The sequence below is a fragment of the Ursus arctos genome, unplaced genomic scaffold (assembly GCF_023065955.2).
Source record: "Ursus arctos isolate Adak ecotype North America unplaced genomic scaffold, UrsArc2.0 scaffold_6, whole genome shotgun sequence".
NCBI lineage: Eukaryota > Metazoa > Chordata > Mammalia > Carnivora > Ursidae > Ursus > Ursus arctos.
In genome coordinates this window covers 78645811-78659399 of record NW_026623078.1, presented here as the reverse complement: position 1 = coordinate 78659399, position 13589 = coordinate 78645811, and the positions used below count along the sequence as shown (strand labels likewise).

General features: G+C 53.5%; 1 protein-coding gene across 3 annotated transcripts in view; it reads left to right on the top strand.

The window, feature by feature from the left end:
* The window catches only part of ST3GAL1 (ST3 beta-galactoside alpha-2,3-sialyltransferase 1), a 93720-nt gene that overhangs the window by 19412 nt on the left and 60719 nt on the right, over positions 1 to 13589 (top strand). The window lies entirely within an intron of this gene.

Below are 13589 nucleotides of genomic sequence, written 5' to 3'. Positions count from 1 at the left end.
CATAAAGATGGAATTACTTCTAAAATGTCTCTGGACAGTCAACCTATGGCTGATGTCTATGAGTCCCGGTAAAAACTAAGCCACTTGGACCTTGGAATTTATCAGTTTTATATATACAAATAGGTTGATACAAATATGAGCCTTTGCATGGTCATAGGAAGGTCAGACACCATCTAGGGCCTCCTGTAAAGGGTACGAAGCAATGCCCGTAGTGTTCCCCATGGGCTGAAGATGGGGCAAGAGAGATAAGAAATAGGAGGAGGAAGAAGGTGAGCTAAAGTTTTGGTGCCCGTGAGTCTTGCAAGAATGAAAATGATAGAGACAAAAGATGACAGGGAAGGGACCACGGGTTTACTTTCAAAGAACACGTTAAGCAGAGTAATGATGATTGGGACCTTATCCCATCTCAGAATCAGGCTGAGCACAGCCAGTTCTATATAACAGACCCATGGTGAGGAGCTTGGACTTGGCAATAGTTCCACCATCTTGGATGGGTCAGGACTGGGGGCAGAATAGGAGGTTCCACTTGTTGAATAAGGCAGTGTGCAGTGCAGAATTAGAAGGCCGGTCATGGAGCTGCACAGTACTTATGGATGGGTCCCAAGAAGGAACAGAGGAGAAACTCTAGGTGGCCTAGGGGCCTATAGGCAAAGGCCCCAGGTTGTGTCTTTAGGAGCTGGGCTTTCTCAACCTTGGGTTGCCCAAGAACCAGCAAGAACAAAGCAGAGATTCAGATGGTGGAAAAAGATTGAATTGATATGTATCTTTACATCTAGATCTGAAATGGGCCCTGCCTCTCTTCTCTTGGTTGGTCTTGAAGCTCTTCATAGTTGCAGGTGAGTGCTGGAAGCACTTGAAACAGAGGTTTCCATAGCGGACCTTCAAACAATGGAGCTTAATGCAGATATGAAGTAATTAGAAGTAACGATGAGAAACGGTATTGATTTTTAGTACATAGTATCGAGCACATCAGGGACAACAGTGATGGTGATGGTGGTGATATTAACTGCGATGATATTGTCCATCCATTTCAAGCTTATTATATGCCACATGCGCCATTCTGGTAATAGTAATTATTATTGTAATAGCTTCAAATTATTGTGCTAAGCACTATATTCACTTTTTCTCCGTACGTGAACCCAGAGTATGCTTTTCAATTACATTTTTTTCTCACTTGCCCAATTTTGATATAATGGCAAATTTACAGATAAGTTGCAAGAAGAGCCAAAAAATTCCTGGATTCCTTAAGTGTTAACATTTACTATATTCGCTCTATCCTCTCGTCTCTCCACTTTTTCCTGAATCCGAAGATTCTTATGACTACAGTACAACTAAGTTAGAAACTTAGCATCGGTTTGCTACCGTTAACTCATCCTTGGACCTTATTCTGATTTCACCAAGGGCCCCGCGTGAAATCCTTCCCGGCAGAAGAAAATCCATTTGGCACGTGGCCTTCTTGGAGAACTTCCTGAGTCTCATACTTCGTGACATTCGTGTTTTTGACACGTTTAAGCCAATTATTTTCAGAGGGTCCCTCCGTTGGCGTTTGTCTGATGCTCTGTCATGATTAGATTTAGATGTCATGCCTTTGCCGGGCGTCCCGCAGAATTCACGGGGTGTCCTCAGTGCGTCATAGTTGGAAGGCTGGTGCGGGTCTGTCCCGTTACTGTGATGTTGGCTTTATCTCTTGGTTAATGATGGAAACAGCACTTTGTCAAGGAGCTCCGGCTCCTTTCAGTGGCGAGTGGTATCTAGAAATACCATCTGGTCGTGAGGTATGCCCGTGGCTCCTGGGATAGCGTTGCCTCTAGGCCCTCTGAGCAGGCAGAACTGGGAAGTCGGGAGTGTGGGTGTGCGTGCATGCACACGTGCGTGCGTATATACTCATGCATATACACGCCCATGGACACACATCTGTACTTATAGACGTGTGTATACGTGCCCGCGTATACATGCATACCCATCGTATGGACGTGTGAATATACATATCTAGGCACATCACCGAGATCATTTCCAGATCAACCTCCGTATATATGAAAACCACCGTGCGTGCACACTGGTGACGCCAGCCACAACATTCTTGCAATCCACGTCTGTCTTAATGACGCTGACCCGGTCCCCCTGCCAATACCGCAGACCACCCCCGTTACCAAACTATGGGTCAGGCCCTGTTCCAGACCCTTCCCTTACTGTTACTGCTCAGAACAACTCAGTAGCCCAAGTACAGATCAGGAAACAAGACTTCGAAAAGATAATTAACTTCTGCAAAGTTGTACAACCGGCAGACGTGGCACGCGCACGCTGAGAGTCTGTCCGCCTGCCGGCGCTGATCCGATGGCCTGCGGAGACACCGGTGCCCCAGAAGAAAACCCGAGCGGAAGGTGAGGGAAGCGTTTGTCCCCACGGACCCAAGACCCCTGAGGCTCCTAGCAGCAGGAAGGCGACGGCACGTTGCTGGACGCCCACGTCCTTCACTCCCCGCAGGTGTTTACGGTCTGCGTCTCTGATGGAGTCACGAAGCACGTCACACAGGGTGTGCAGAGACGCAGGCGCTCCGGAACGTGCATCTGTGTGGCACTGCGTGTGCGTGTGAGCATTTTCCTGGGGGAGGGGTGCGGTGCCTGGCTGCCACCCTGCGCTTGCGAAGCCCTCGATGGTTGAGGGCGTGAATGCAGAAGTGGGCCTCTCTGGGGGGAGGGCGTTTCCTCTCTTGCAGTGGGGTATCCCCGGCTGAGCCGCTTGCAGCCCAGAGGCTTTAACTGAAAACACTTTTGTCTCCCTGGCTCGCAGCAGAGCCTTGGTAGGAAGTGAACTTGATCAGTGCTAGTTCCGTTCATGCATCGACAACTAGTTCTGAGCTCTTTCTCTGTGCCAGGCACTGTCCTGGGCAGACAGAGACCCAGGGAGCTCACGTGCTGGCCCAGGGTGGGGGAAGGATAAGAGATGGCCAGTAAACAGGAACGTTAAGTGTACATTGGCAGGGTGGGGGGGTGGGCGGGGACTGGGTGCGGTGGGGTGGAGAGCACAGTGGGGCGTGCTGGTCCAGGAGGGGCACTTCGAGGAGCCGTGGGTGGGATCCAGTCACACTGCCCAGGGGAGGGAGCACAACAGGGAAGACGAGGAGCCCAGGCTGCTGATCAGAGGACAGATGGGGGGACTCACTACTCTCCCCGAGGGGCTGCGGCCTTTGCCCTAGAAAGCCAGGCCTGTCTGCTCCAGTGCATTTTTTCAGGCCTGAGGAGTCACACACGTGGGCACTCTTCCTCAGAACTCAAGCGTTTCCTCCAAAAAAATTAAACGTTATCAGCTGTCCCAGAGGCGAACCAGAGGCCAAGGCACTCCGGGTAGATAAGAGGTGGTCTCAGTGGTCATAGATACGGAAATGGGCAGCAGCGAGATGCGGGTGGGATTTCTGTTGCTGATAACCTTAAGAGAAGAGCCAACAGTTGCGGGCACAGGGGCCTGTGGCCCTGGAAGAGAGGAGACCTGGGGGCCAGCTTCGAGGAGCTGAAGGGCTGGCAGGTGCAAAAGGGCGGCACTTGTACCAGGTGGTTTGAAGGAGGGAATCCACGCGGAGTGAGTGGAGTGAGCAGAGAGGTCTCAGTTCAGGCCGTGGTTTTCCTTCCTTCCTTCTCATCCATTCATTCGTCTGGTCGTTCAGGCGACAGACACTCCCGGGTCCCGGGCACTGTGCCGAGGACCGGGGATAAACAAGCGTGCGACGAGATCTCTGTCCTCGAGGCAGTAGTAATTCTGCGGGAGAAACAGATGAACAGATCGGTGGGAGGCACAGATGCAGTTCTGAGTTTGGGGAGGCCTGAAGCTAATACAATTTGGGAGTTCTCTTTAAGAAATAATGATGCCAAGTTATGGATTTAAAATGAGACAGGCCCTAGGGGTACCTGGGTGGCTCACTCGATTGAGCATCTGCCTTTGGCTTGGGTCATGATACCAGGGTCCCTCTCCCCCTGCCTGCCACTCTGTCTGCTTGTGTGCTCTCTCTCTGTCAAATAAATAAAATCTTAAAAAAAAAAAGAAAAAGAAACACAAGCCCTAGTGAAGTGGGGTGTGGCCAAGGGGCTGGAGCTTAAGCTTCCCTGGCGCCGGCCAGGCCTCCTGCGGGGTGGGGGGAGAATGCTTTCTCTCCGGGGGTACCTGGAGCCACAGAGGTGACTGGGCACTAGGGTTTCTTTACAGAAGGAGGCTGAGGATGGGGACTCAGTGGGAAGGCTGACAGTGGGACTTCTGGGGGCTCTAGTAGGGTGGACTTACCTTCTGGGTCCTCTGAGCCCTTGTTCTTGGGCTAACCAATTAGAGCTAAAGACTTTGGTTCTTCTTAGTGCTGTTGGGATTTTCAAAGGCACTTTCCTGGCCATTCTACGAGGGATCTACCCTATGATCCCACTTCCGGGACTGTGTTCTGAGAAATCACCCGAACTCTGGGAGCGGAGGCACTGGCAGAGTGTTTGCCAACACTTACAGAGTTCTGCCTGTGGGTCACGTGCCCTTCTTAGGGACCCCAGCACTGACACATTTAACCCCCCCCCCCCCCAGCCACCCTGGGAGCCGGCTGCTGTTCTCCTTGTTTCACCAGTGATGGAACTGAGGCACAGAGTGGTTACGTAACTAGCCGCCGATGCACCATTGTCAGTAAGTGGAGGAGCTGGGCTTTCAAGCCATGTGGTCTGCCTCTGGAGCCCAGGCCCCTCGCTGTACCACCTGTCCATGATATTTGCTGCCTGATTCTTTCAGAGCAATGCTTCGGAGACCGCCCCAGTGGCCAGGGTTAGAAGGGCCAAAGTACTTCCGCAGAACGGGAGAACGCGTGATTGTTCTGCACAAGAAGCTCTCCTGGCACACCGCGTGCTTGCTAGCAGGTGCGGGGGTGGGCACATGGAAAACCAGAGGAAATGGTAACTGCGTGTTCACAGTGCTTGAACCCCCGCTCAGCCCTGCCCCCCTTCCCGGACAGTTCCCCAGGCTCATGTGTCCACACATCGTCCGCAGGCGGTTTCTGAGAGTCCGACACTGGAGAGCCAGCAGTGGGGAACGGAGACCTGGTTTCTGCGCTAATGCCGCTAACAGCACAGGCTTCTGTCTGCTCCCTCTGCTCACACTTTCTCTCACCCCGTTTCAGGGCTGTATCTTCCAGCAGCTGCCCTCCTGGGTCCCTCACTAGTCCCAGTGCCCTCGGAGCCAGTGCCTCCCTGCACCTGTTGTCTCATTTGCAGAACGGAGCGGGGGACCCACAGACCCTCTGGACTTCAGAGCACAGACCCTCGCCGTGGTCCCAGGAGACGTTGCGGGCATGTGCCACATCATTAGCATCTTCTAGAAAGGTCAGGCACCCGTGCCTGAGATCAGGGCAGTTAGCAACGGTGCATGCCCTCCCTGGGGGCTCAAAGATCCAGCCCTGGTTGACAACCGGGCTGGAAGCGGGGGAAACAACAAGCAACAAGCTCACTCTGACTCCTCTTACCAGCCGCGGGTCCCTAACCCACTGAGCCTCGCTTCCCTGGGAACATGGGGCCAGTCCCACCCATCAGGGGAGGGGGACCCCACAGGGATGTGGGGGTTCATCAGAATAGGTCTCAGTGTGAGACGGGCCTGGAGGCCCCCCATCTGTGCCACCCAGATTCCTATCTGTAAGGGAGACGGTCCCAGCCCCCACCCTCGAGGGCCTGTCAGGGTGAGAGGCTGCGTACAAAGCCAGGCCCCGTGGTCAGTGTGACACGTCACCTGTGTTGTGATTTCTAGCTGAGCCACATGGCGGGCCGTGGGCAAGCTGTCGTGCAGCTCCCCTCCCCGCCGGCTTGGGGCAGGTGTCTGGCTGCAACCAAGACATTTCTTCCATGGGAGGACGGACGTTCTGGAATAACCACTGCGGCCAGGCCCGGAGGCCTTGATGACACGCATGCCACAAGAAGGGGGTGGGCACCAGACCACCAGAGGCATGGAAATTTCCTTTGCTCTGGAGGCCAAGCCCACAGATTGAGTCAGCCTCAAACGACTAATTTTTATTCCAATCATGCCTGGATGATAAGCATTTGGACATTTACCAATAACCTTTGTTCCCGAAGGGCGTCCAGTCATGTCCTTCCTCTTTTCAGTGTCCATGTCCCTCCTGGCCCGAGAACAGAGTCCAAATTCCACAGCAGGTCGGACAAGGCTCACCGTGACCTGGGCCCCGCCCAGGACCCCGACCTGATCGCCGCTCTCGTGCGAACCACGGAGTAATTTTAAGAGTAGTAGGAAGAGTGTAAACTGTTCAGACAGAAAGCCTGAATTCAGATCACACTTCTGTGGCCTACTGTACCGTGTTGGGCAAGCCACAGCACCTGCCTTGATCTGTGTTTTATCATCGGCAAAACGGACCCAAGAGATGACAGTCGTTCTGTCCTCATAGGGGTCTTGTGAGGATCAAATGAGTTGATGTGTGTAAAGACGCTTAGGACCCTTCCAGACACAACAGCAGTCCTGACTGCTGGTGCCGTGTGTCCAGTACTGTTCTGGGTCGGACTTAGCCCTCGGACTGTACTCCCTTGGGCCCTGCTCGTGGTGAGCCCCTGGGACCCCAGATCCGAGCCAGGGAGGGGACTGGGGTCCTGCCTTTACTGGGGTTGAGGGGTGGGGTGCCAGGTTTTTGCAGGCTTACTCTTTATTGGTGAATTTAGAACATGTAAGCAGCAATGAGGGCATGGGGAGGGAAAAGTGGGGTCACTTCGCACTGTCACCCCGGGCTTTCTAAAAGGGGAATCCCATGGGTGGGGCGGTATGCTGTTCATCTCCTTGTGTCGCTGGCAATGGATGTCTTTGAGATGAGATGGGTGTCTTTATTTTTATTTATTTATTTATTTGTTATTTAAATTTTACTTAGTTAACATACAGGGCGATATTGGTTTCTGGAGTAGAATTCAGTGACTTGTCACTTACCTACAACACCCGGTGCTCATCACGTGTGCCCTCTTTAATCCCCATCACCCATGTAGCCAGAGAGAGAGAGATGTCTTCAAAGTGGATGTTTTGGCAATGGAAAGTTTAATGTCAGGCAGTTACTTACGTCATAATCAAAAAAGCGAATTGTCAGGCACTTAACTACAGATACTTCGTACGGCTGGGGCTGGGGCTGGGGCTATAGACGTAGCCATATAGATCTGTGTTTATCGTACATCACATTCCTTCTAGATGAAGTGACTTCCACGTCTCCAGGATTTGGAACGTGAGGTTTGCCTGTGCTCGTCCCTCCACCTACAACACCCTTCCCTTTGTACCTTCTTGTTGAAATCATCCCTCTTCAAAACTCAGCTCAAGTTTTCTTGTGGGAATCCCTTTCCCCCTCAACTTGTCCCCCGGCCTCCCCCGCCCCCCGGTCCCCCAGAGCATCCCCGTGTGTGTCTTGACCACAGTGCCCGTCACGAGGTACCTGTGTGTGTTTTCCCTGTTAGACTGGCAGCTCCTTGGGGAGCAGGAGTGGGATTCACTCCTCACGGGGACTTACTGAAAACCCACCTGTGCCTGTAGTCAGTGTGACACGTCACCCGTGTTGTTATTCCTAGCCGAGCCACACTGGCGGGCCGTGGGCGAGCGCTGCATGGGCAGAGCCAAGAATGGATGTAGGAAGGCAGGGACAGTTGACCACCTGTCTCGGCCACACAGCACCAGCCGCAGCTGCTGGGCTGATAAACACGATATCCAGCTAGCTGACCGCTCGCTGGGCTAGACGCAGGCTTGGGCCCCCTTGGGGATTTTTCCTCTCTTCTTCAGTTCCCTGGGGCATCAACCACCCTTCCACACTTCTTGGGACTTCTGCCTCCAGCTTCTAGAGAACTGGAAATGCAGGGCGATCCCATGTCTGGGAGCTCGTGGTCCTTTCACTTTGGGACTAGCCACTTCCTGCGCTGCTCTCCACTCCGCCTCTGTGCTCGCTGCAAGAGCTGTTGTTTATGACGTGCGTGCCTCGGGTGAAGTTACGCACGCACACCTACCAGAAGAGCCAGCTGCCCTTTCTGATCGGGAGAATGGGGAGGAGGAAGACGGGCGTGGATGGGAACCAAAGCCAGCCTGTCTGAAATGCATTTGGTAAGCACTGTCTTGCTTACGACGTCCCAGGGCCATGTCACCATGTTGCTCAATGGCCTTCATGTAAACACTTCCTCACAGATGCTAAAAATACCCTCTACATGGGGGGATTGGCCAGCACAAAACAAGTAGGAAGGGAAAGCTTTGGGGCAGGAGCCGTGGATTTGTTTTCTCTTGGTTGAGTAGAATGGGATTGACTCTCCGCACTTCAGGGACACGCAGATGGACAGTTAACTGGAGCCTCCCTGAGGGCAGGGGCCGTGTCCTTCCCCATTTGCATCCCCAGTACCTGGACGGAGCTGGGGTCTCTCAGGGAGTGCTTCTGGAGTCGATGTGGATGATTGTCACGTTATGTGGCTGTGTGATGTTTCATCAGGTGGAAGTACCGAATGACTTAACCATTTCTGCGACTGCATATTTCTCTATAATATAGGCATATTATATATATGTCATCATCATCATAAACAGCACTCCGTTGAACATCTTTATGCTTTTAGCATCTTCCTTCATTTGGTCTCTGTTCTTGAGATAAGTTCCCAGGAGAGAGATCCTGACAATGTTCTTCCTGCCCGTGACCGGTTGTGACTTGGCGATAGAGCGAAGACAGGAAGGCAAACTGGAAGGCCATCCTTGCTGGGACTCGGGGAGAGATGGGACCAAGGCCTGGGGGCACCAGTGGGGGTCTGACATTGGCAAGGGGGTCTGCTTTCAGCTGGGCCCTACGTCCAGGTCCGGGAGCAACGGGGGAGGGATAGAGACGCCGATGAAGGGACAGGAAGTTGGGACGGAGACACCTGTTTCTGTTAGGAGAGGGAGCCTGTCCTCAGGGCCTTCCTTTCTTGGGAGCAGCGTGCGCCATGATGGGAGAAGGAAGGTGCTCTTGGCCGAGTGCAGGTGGGCCTGGAGCCCGAGGTGCCCCCGGTGTTCCTCTGTAACACTGGGATGTTGGTAATTCACAGGGAAAAATGTGCTCCTGCAGCACGAATGGGGATGCTGACGTTCTGGATGTTGGCAACATCTGCCAACCCTTTGCTCTGGTTCCTGGACACTATAGACTTGAGGAATTCTGCAGAACCCCGGGGTTTGAAAGTTCCATGGGTCTCCTCGGAACTCAGAGTGCCAGTGGACCGTGAGGGCCACAGGATGCCCACATTCCGTGGAACCTCGGGGGCTCCCAGCATTCCAGCATCCAGTGGGAAGCCGGAGAGCTGTGGTTCGGAAGTCATTCCTCCACAATAAAAATAGTTAAGAACGGCAAATTAATTGACAGCATTTGTGCCGGCTCCTACCCAGCTCTTAATTAGTACCTTGGTGGTTTGAATGAATGGATACGAGGATGAGTGAGGGAGCAAAGAGAAGACATCCTTTCTAAGTTGTGCTTCTCAGCCACACACACACACACACACACACGGTGGGGAGAGGCATATTGACTGTCACCGCACCGGGGGAATCTTCGGGAATTTTGCAGGTAGCGGCCTGGGATGCTCTACCCCCTCTACCCGTGTCGCCTGGTGTCCTGCAATGGTTCTCAAGCTGCTTGTGTTCAGGACTGAAACATTCCGGACGGCCCCAAACAGCTTTTCTTTACGTGGCTTCTCTCTCGTAACATGTGTTGTGTTCGTTATGAGCATTGAGAAGTACTTTTCAGATGTTCGCCTTCCTTGAAAAATAACAATAAGAAATGACTCACGTGGTAATATGCAGATGGTGAAAAATGACTACTTGCCAAAACAGAACCTTAGCAAGAAGCCTGGTATTGTTTTACAGATCTTTCCAGTGTCTGGCTTAAATGAAAACCGCTGGGTTCTCCTGTCTGCTGGGGCATTCGATCTGTGCCGGAATCCCTTGTCACTTGCCTCTGGGAAACTCCCCTGTGCATTTGTAAGACGAGGGAAAGGAAATGATGTCTTAGTAGTAGTATGAAAATAGTTTGCATCGTGAACTCCCCAGAAGGGCTTCAGTGACCCTGGGGGTCCCGGGAACATAATTTCAGAAGTGTAGGTGCGATGGGTTGAGAATATGGCTTTTCAAACAGGCCGCCTAGGGTAGAAGGGGGCTCACATCCCAGGCCCACCTGCCATCAGTTGAGTGGCCTTAGACAAGACACTTAACTTTTCTGTGCCTCACTTCCATCTTCTATAAAATGGGATAATAGGACCCACTGCATAGGGTTACTATGGGCATTAAATGAGTGGGGGTGTAGCACTTAGAACAGTGCCAGGCACATGTGAGATGCCGCGTGTGCTATCTATGCACACGTATACAGATGCATGCTGTGTGTGTCTATGTGTATCTCTATGCAAATCGGCATACGTTTGTGTGTCTGTGAACTATCTGTACATACACTATACATGTACTGATGCCAATAAAATACTTTTTACGTTACTACAGCAAAAGTCACCCACTTCACATCATTTCTAAGAAACTGAATTTTCAATACAGCCATTCTTTAGGGCAGCATTTCTGTCCCCTTGCCAGGCGGGGGACCCTTTGGACACAGCCAAGGTTGTGTGCAGGGAGTGCCTCATGGAGCAGAACCGACCCGGATGAGAGGTCAGCCGTGCAGACCCCAGGGGCCGCCAGACTGCTCCCCTCCTCTTCGCTTCCCTAGAAACCAGATCAAGGGCTTGGTGACAACTTTTGACTGTGCTCCGTATTTTCTCTTCCCCTGTTTGCTGGTGTGACTTTCTTCATTTAGCCGCCCGATTGAGAACATCTGGCCACTGGGCAGGGCCGAAATCAAAGACAGAGCCCACAGCGCCTGGGCCCAGGGATTTCCTGAAACCCCAACTGCACCTGATGGGCAGCTCTGTGCTCGGTCAGGGGCGCAGCTCACACTGGGAGCCTTGTCCTGAGATACTTTTGTCTGGAAGCTCGCAGTGTGAGCTTTACAAAGGCACATGCATCCTCTTAGCCTTTAAAATACACAGAAGTTCAAAAACTAAAAAGATAAAAGGTTGGCTTGGATTATTCACCGTAGCATGGGACCCGCCTGAAGGAATCTGGGAGATCTCACGCTGAAATGCCAGCTCCTCTTCTGCCTGCTCCGGTCACACTGTGGCTCCCCACTCTGGCTTATTCCTTGATTCAATTAACAAGTATGGACTGAATGTCTCTTCGCGCCAGGCAGGCTTCAGACAGCGGGGAAGGCCTCGGTAACTCACAAGCAATCCCTTGTGAAATGTACATTCGGGTGGGGGGACTTCCAGTCAACTCCAAAGTTAGCAAATGGTGCCCAGCATTCGTAGGAGGGTGAGAAGTGCTGAGAGTCAGAGCTGCCAGTGGAGGGTGGCTGGCCACTCTCAGGAGGCTTGGAGGAGGTGAGAGCCTTGTCCACGTGGTTCCTGGGGGACAGCCATTGCTAAACCCTATGTGGGCAGGAGCGTACCTGGGGCATCTGAGCAGCAGACAGCCAGGGGCCCCTACAAAGCAAGTGAGGGGCTAGCCGATGGTCAGGGAGGAAGGGGGAAGGGCTGTCGTGGTGGCCTTCTTGGCCTCTAGGTGACTGGCATCTCTCAAGTGTGACGCTGTGCCTCTCAATGGACTGCAGTGACATCCTTCGGTGAATTCCCTAAGCTCCTCGAATCATAACATCACCTCCTCTGGGAAACCACGTCTGCACCCATCACTGGGCCTGGACCCCTCCTCTGGGTGCCCATGCCATCCTGCGTAGGCTTCTTGTGTCCTGTCCCCAACTTCAGATGCAAGTTAATCTGCCTGCCCGCCTACTCCCCGTTAGCTGGGTCTTTCAGTTTTCTACCTACCAAGTGGGACAGCCCGCCGGTCCTGAGTTTCATGACCTCTTACCTTTGTTCGGGAGCACCACCCCCAACACCTGAGCTCCTAGGGCTCTCCGCAAATGCTGGCTTTCCCCTGGGACCCTTTTCGTCCTGTTCCCATATGGACCCATCTCCTCCTTTCTCAAAACCGTGCTCGCATTCTCTCTGTGCCCCTCCCAGGCCCTCAGCTCATCCTGCCTGGCATTTACCTGTCAGATTCCCCTGCTGGATGCTAAATTCTAGGGGCCAAGGACGGGGTGCACCTCTGAAACAGTGGGCTGAACTCCGTGTATGTCACCTGCACTAGGCTAGAGAGCTAGGAAGTCCTTCCCTGGCTGCTCTGTGCTGTTGGGGTGGGGACCGGCGGCTACAGGTTTGCCCCAGGGGCCTTGGTGCCTGGTTCCTGAGCATCAGCTCCCCTGCACCGCCTGTGTGCCCCCTCCGCCAGCACCGTGGGCACGACCAGCGCAGTGTTTGCACGGGCCATGTGTCCTCCTGCGAGCCGTCCCTCTGCCGGGAGTGCCCACCCGTTTCTTCACCCAGCAAGTGTGTCCGCCCAGCCCTTAGCACCTCAGCAGTAGGGCCATCTCCTTGGGCGACTGTCACTGATGCCCCATCTGCTTTCATGTGGGCCCCTGCCCCTGTCCCTATCCTGGTGGAGTGTTCTCATCTCACCACAGCAGAGTGTGCCAGAGGGATTCAGGTGGCCCCACGTTTGCAGGGCCAGCAAACTTGATCTCTAAAGGGCCAGATTGTGGATATTTTCAGTTTTGTGGGCCTGATGGGTCTCCGGTTTGACTGTGCGATTCTGCCGTTGTAGAGCAAAAGTGAATGGGTATAGGTGTGTTCCGGTAAAACTGCATTTACAAAAACAGGAGGTGGGCCAGGTTTGACCGTGGGCTGTGATTCACTGACCCTTGGTCTTGACTCCTTCTAGGCTGTAGAGGGAAAGAGGTGGGTTAGCACTTGTATGCACTGTCTGCTAATTCCTGTGGCCCCTCACGGGACAGGGGCTCTTGGGGGAGTAGGGTAGGTTGTGCTGCGCTCAGCTCTGCGCCCTCGGGGACTAGCCTGGTGCCTGGCGCGGGGCAGGCAGCTGGGATATGGGAATGGGTCAGTGAGCGCGGGGATGACCTTTCCACAGCTACTGAGCCTTGTCTTCTGGGCTACACCCGCCCCTTCCCTCTAGGCACCTAAGCTGGGCCCCCCACCCCCACCCCCGGGGAATAGACTCAATCCCCTCCTCCAGCTGCACCATTTCTGGAATGAATTTAATGAACTCGGTGGAGATGGTCGCAGTCCCCTCGAGGTTCCCCTGGGAGAATTCGGCTCAGCCCTCTAGACTCGGACATCCTAGGAATGCCTCCCTTCTGGAAGCCAGGGGACAAACCCACAGATTTCAAAGCACCCAGCCTTGACCAGGGCCCACCTGGAAGGACCTGTCCACGGAGCTGGGGTGTGGGTCGGGGCAAGTGGATATTTCTGTCCCTGTTAGTCCCCCGGAAAGGAGGCACTGAGGTGTGAGACCCCCCCCTCCAGCAGGCAAGCTGTTTACTTCCCGCGATTGTCCTGGGCTTTGGGTGGCCCTGGTTTGAGAGGCAGAACCCCATGTGCTCCACACACATTATCTCACTTAATTGCTAACCCAAGGCTTTATCTACATGCCCAAACCCCTTCTTTGACTTTTGACCTATAAACAAACAGCCAAGGTCCCTCCCTCCACCTAGAGTA